Source organism: Cicer arietinum, chromosome 3 (assembly GCF_000331145.2).
Source record: "Cicer arietinum cultivar CDC Frontier isolate Library 1 chromosome 3, Cicar.CDCFrontier_v2.0, whole genome shotgun sequence".
NCBI classification, from domain to species: Eukaryota; Viridiplantae; Streptophyta; class Magnoliopsida; order Fabales; family Fabaceae; genus Cicer; species Cicer arietinum.
Genome location: NC_021162.2, coordinates 52,764,151 through 52,770,781, shown reverse-complemented (window position 1 = coordinate 52,770,781; position 6,631 = coordinate 52,764,151).

Sequence of the window (6,631 nt, the reverse complement as noted above, 5' to 3'; positions counted from 1 at the left end):
ATTTTTTATTTGATGAATTTGATGTTATTAAATTCATAACTAGGATTGATTTCCTTATCATTTGTATATTTTAATAATTCCAGTCAAAAGTGAAAACAAAAGTCATTAAGGAATACATATACTTTTATTTAGATTCTTCTTCTTCAAGAAGGCAATATATTATTACACAAAGAAAAGGAGTCAATGATATAATTTATTTAAATTTTTTCTTTTGCCTTTGCAAAAAAATAAAATAATAATTTATATCAATCCTTCACACAATAACACTGAAAAATTCCATAACATACACTTCCTTTTGTAAAGCCTTGGTCAAGGCATGTTTTGTTGCATTGTTCACATGATACATCTCCTTCATTGTCCAAAGCTTTTGTTAGTCTTGCTAATGTTGGTCTTGCTGTAAGAAAAAAAAAATCACAAATTCAAAACTAAATATGTTTTGTTTTATGAAAATATTAACATACGACACATTTCAAGCTGCACATTAGGTACTAGATTGAAAAATTGAAAATTCAATAAAAGAAAAAGAAAAATGTTTAATACATCATTGAAATAATTATAATTAATAGAACTTTAGAGGCCTAACTATTTATGTTTCTTACATGATGTTAGGACCAAAACAATGCATAAAATTCCAAAGTTAAAAGATTTAGAGATGCCCAATGCCATTTTGAGGGTGTTTGATCTTGGAACTATAATATCTTGTTCAACTAATACTCCTTTGCCCGTTAAATATAAGAAAAAAATATGCTGTTTATAGACTTGTTAGTAAAAAAAGTATACATTTAATGGACAATTTCAAAATCAACTATAATAGTAGAATTCATTTAATATTTTTGTAACATTTCGTTTTTTCGGGACATTAACTAAAGAAATTCTAAACGTAAAAATACAAATTCGTTTTTATTTATTTATAATTATTCTATATACTCATTTATCGTAAAATCAATTAATAATATTTTTAGTTATATTTTCAAAAATAGAGAATCAAAATATTTACAATCACTAAAAGTAAATTTAATACGTTAAACAAAAGAGACTCTTGTGGTCAAAACTATTGATATTTTATTACCCAAGCATAAATTGGTCATAAACTTTGGACTTGTGGTAAACTAACCCAATAAGTCTAACAACGACACAAAAGTATCTAAGAGCCTCCAACTGCATGCTATTGTACTTCAACGCATTTCTCCTATTAGGTTCACCGTAACATTATTCGCTCAATTAATGTCTTGTCAAATGTAAGGGTGATATCCAAATAACAAACACAGAACAAATAGACATGCATGTATAGTTGTTATAGCAAAATATAAATAATCATATTTCATTAAACAGTTTAAAAATCACAACGCACTAAAAGTACAATAACAATGAAAATATAACAGTACAATGTTTGCGTAATTAATAACATTACTTCATCCATCCAAACGACCAAGAGGTAAAATAACAATAAGATATAGAAGCACAATATCACATATTTAATAGCGTTCGCCCAAAACCAGAAGATACAATATATCAGTTATCTTTATAAAACACTAGTCACACTTTAATTAATGCATATCCAACAGACCTTCTTACTTAATCTATATGAATTCGGGAATATCCCCTCCCAGCAAGGGCTTCGTGGGTACTGCCAAGCAACACCGCTATCTCGAGCTTCAGTCCTTCCAAGCAACACCATTAACTCAACATCCTCACAAAGATATGTGGGATCCAACCAATTATGGACGCACCACCACACAACTATGAATGGATGTATGAGTGAATGTGGACACTTTAATAAAATATAACGCGATAATAACTTATTAACGATGTATCGCATAACATTTATTCTTCACACTTTGAATATGTTCAACACAACCATTGTAACACCATATCACATAACATTTATTTTCCACACTTTGAATATGAAAATGTTCAACTCAAACATTATAACAACATATCACATAACATCTATTCTTCACACTTTGAATATTTTAATATGTTCAACACAACCATTATAACAACATATCACATAACATTTATTTTCCACACTTTGAACATGTCAAACACATCAATTATTAATATTCATTTTGAATATAACACACAAATAAAACCAATAAATAACATCACAGTACATTTATATCACATATAATTCAAATAGGAAAGCGGATGGAGTGATGCCCTTACCGATATGAGTGTGGTTATTAAAATTTTCACGCGGTCTTTATTCCAAATGTGCTAGATGAATCAGTAACTCATTTAGTTCTTGAATTTCTTTTTATATCACATATAATTCAAATCGGAAAGCGGATGGAGTGATGCCCTTACCGATATGAGTGTGGTTATTAAAATTCTCACGCAGTCTTTACTCCAAATGTGCTAGATGAATCAGTAACTCATTTAATTCTTGAATTTCTTTTTATATCACATATAATTAAAATAGGAAAGTGGATGGAGTGGTGCCTTATCGATATGAATGTGGTTATCAAATTTCTCACGCGATATTAGTGTTTAGTTTAATTAATTGTTTTCTTTTATGTTTTAACATCTATTAATTTGACCACTACAATACTTATAATCGAAAGATAAACGTTTGCAAACTTTTTAAGAATTTGATTATGATGAATATGTAAATAATTGTGACTTTATAACTAAGAGTTATATTTTATTAATCGTGACTTTATAATTATAAATGCAACTTCCTATCAATTATTTTTACAGATCTCGAAGAATATTATTGTAGGACTTGCAAATTCATAAAGTATTATTCTGGATAGTTGAATGTGTATTGTAGAGTGTTTATTTGAAATGTTTTGAGTTAGAAAATATTTTGGTTTATAATATTTTATGATTGAATTTAAAATATTTGAATAATTTTTAAATTTAATCACAAAAATATCATTTATTTATTAATCTATTTTAGTTAAAGCGTGGGTAATGGGTATGGATACCTACACTTAGGTATCCAGAGGGTAAGGGTACGGGTATTGAAATTGATACCCAAAAGGGTACAGGTACGGGTACTTTTTTAAACCGCGAGTATGAGGACGGGTACCATAGTATCCTACCCAAACCCTACCCACTGTCATCTCTAACTTGATCTCCAAACCCGTCAAATGTGAATACGACTCTACATAGATTTAGACATAGTTTGGTTTGTTATAAACATCATGTTTACACAACCAACCACGACAACAGAGAAAATTAGAAAGCAAAGATAGATGAACTTAATCACATCGCTGAGTCAATAAAACCAACATTAATACTAATAGAGTATTAGTCAGGTAAAGTTTTCAACCTAATTATAATGAGAGATTAGAATTTTTTGAGTTTGAATCCAGATATGAGAATTTGGGATTTGAAGATAAAGAAATTGAGATTGAAGATGAAGATTATTGAGGTTTTGTTAAAAAATTTGAGGTTGAAGATGAAGATTATCGAGTTTTTAATATTTAATTGGTTTATTTATTAATTAATCAATTTTATTAATTAAATAAGTTAATAAAATAAATGTTAATTTTAAATATTAAATATTGCTTAGTCAACAACAATTAGAGAGTCACCATGTATCACTTCATCTAAAATTAGTCATCTCACCATTTTTTTACTAAAGAGATTCATAAATGACTTTTTTAAAATTTGATAGATTTTGCAAGGATGTAAATCAAACAAAAAAAAATTTTATGAACTAAAATCGAAACGAAGTAAATTTAGAAGAATCAAAAAACATATTTAAACCTTACTTTTACTTTCAAAACTAAATATTACATATGTTTCGTAGACTAAAAATTTACAAGTCAACCATTTTTGACACTGTGACATAAATAACTAACACCTCATCGTTACTTGACTTCAAAAACAAAAATCAATCCAATTTGGATGACACTTAACAAAGGGATTAATATGACTCCTTTATACAATTGTGGAGGATTCATTTGAATATTATTTTTTCAGGGACTAATATGACCCGTGTTCAAATGATAAGAGACCAATTTGAGTGGCAAAATTTTGAGTTAAATATAAAAAATAAAATATTTTAACAATTAATATAGTAAATATAACCAATAAGTGAACAAATTCTTAATAATGTGCACTTATATAAAATGTTAATTAAAGCAAACAATAAAAGAAATAAAAGCTAGCGAAGAATATTTAAGAAATTTGAGATCGATGAGACTTTAAGAAGTTAAATTCATCGATAATTAAAGCAATCACAATATTACTAATATATCAAGATAATTATTTATAAAATAAATAATTAAAAATAGAAACCGGTTAAAAATAATTAAAATATAATTATCTATACACTTAACATCAATCAAATGCATATGAAAATATCACATTAATTACTTATGTGCATATACACATAAAATCCTTTAAATTTTTTTTTAAATATTACACTAAAAAATTATTATTTTTAGAAATATATACTAATAATCACATGGGACTCTTACAAATAAGTCTTTCCTCTTCTTAATTAACTAGTATTAAAACAAACATGATACTATGACATATAAAATATACATTTTATTTAAAGGTAATAACAATAATACTCTACTTTAAATTTAAAAGATGAGTTTATTTTTAAAAAAAATCGATATAGTAAATTTATGATCAATCAATATAAATATTCCTCCGTTCTTTTAATTAATATAAAAAAGAAACCAATACTTGAATACATAACTCTAACAAAATAAATTAATAGGGAACTTAAGAGATGAGAATAGGAGTTAATAAAGTTTTATATACTATAGGTAATATTCGTTAAATTGTTATTGTTATTAATATTATGCTTATACTTTAGAATTCTAATATTTGAATTATATTAAATTGTACATGTGTTATTCTTACATAGAAAAAGTGTACAATATTAGATATTATTTATTAATTTGATCAATTACACTTTTTTGTTTTAATAATATATATTATTTTCATCAAAAGAATATCGTACATTATTTATTTACTTTTAACTGATTTATACTATTATTTGTATATAAACGGCAACTGTAGTACCTAATTTTTGTCCAATTAATTTAAAATTATTTTAATAATAATAATAATATATTTAAATATTTTTACAACCATTTTCAAAAATACCATTATTTTATATTCTAAGTATATATTAAAAATAAAATAAAAAGGAAAAAGAAATAAAATATTTTTTAATTGATCTGCAACCATTGCTGGGCACACGTTTCTTCAGTTCACACTGGCCACACGTTTCCTTCCGTTCACACGTCTTCAATGTTGCTAGGTTTTGTTCAACAAAGTTTCCTTTCAACCCAGCATCACTCAAAAAAAACAATTGCTGAGAAACAACTTGCAAAGACCTTCTATATCTTGTGAAGATCCCTGTTGCAAACATGTTATAAACCGGTTTCTTTGATTATTTTTTTTACCTTAATAAAAAAATGAAATACAATGTAAAATTAACAGCCTTCTTTTTTTTTTTTCGGTACCTTGCTTAAATTTTATTACAAAAACAGTGTAAAATCCAATGAATTTTTGTTGAGTAACAATACAAAATTCAGAACATGTATTTGTACAATGAATGAAATTCAGAACATGTATTTGTACAATGAATGAAAACACTAGCCGTTTCTATTATAAATTGAGACAAACAGAAGGAGGAAATTTTCTAAAACAATCAGAAAACCAGAGAAAGGTAGAAGATAGAGTTGTTCTTAGAGAAACAGATCTTACCCATACCAAACAGATCCATCAAACCCATTCAGCAAACTCAGATCCATCAAACCCATATTCATAGCTAAAGGATATTCAAACCATTTTAAGATCAAAGAGACGACCGCATCGGAAAGGTATTTCATTCGATTCCTGGTTTGCGTTTGAAATTTTGTGTATGAGTTTGGAATGGGGGTGAGGTTTGCTCTATTTGTTCATTGTTTCCTGATTTGTTTAGGCATAAGTAGCGCTTTCATTTTATTAAGGGTTAGGGTATTATTTTCATTAAATTATTATTATTTATGTTATGTTTATTATAAAAATTATGAATACAATTAACTAGTAATAAAGGTCATTTATTTTACATTATAACAATTTTTCACTTATTTACAAAATATATTAAAAAAGGATTATATTTATAATTAATATAAATTTTTTAATAGATTAAGTTAAAGTCCATATATTTTTTATTTTTACTATTTTATTCTCGTGGTTATAACTAATTCTATTTTGAAAAAAATCATTTAAACGTGTTTAATATTTATTATCTTTTTTTTTTAAATAAAATAATAACAAATATTTCATTAAAAATTAACTAGATGTGACATCTTTTTAATTTTTGAGTTATTAGAACACAAATTGTGACAATTTGATGGTTCTAAATCTCATATTCACAAAATAAATTAATAAAATAAAAATCATAAACAAGTTAATCATAAAAATTATTTATATTTTAATCCTAGAGTTACATACTATAAATTAAACTATGTTGTTAGTTTGGAAACTTAATTTAAAAATAAAAATAAAAATATTCTTAAGAGGATTAAATTAGATGTGACATCTTTTTACTCCTTGAATTTTGAGACACGAGTTGTACAATTCGATCGTCTTAAAATTCATATTTTAAGATAATTATTCAAATCGAGCAAGTTTATTTCTTTATGCTTGTCAAAATTAATTTTTTTTAAAA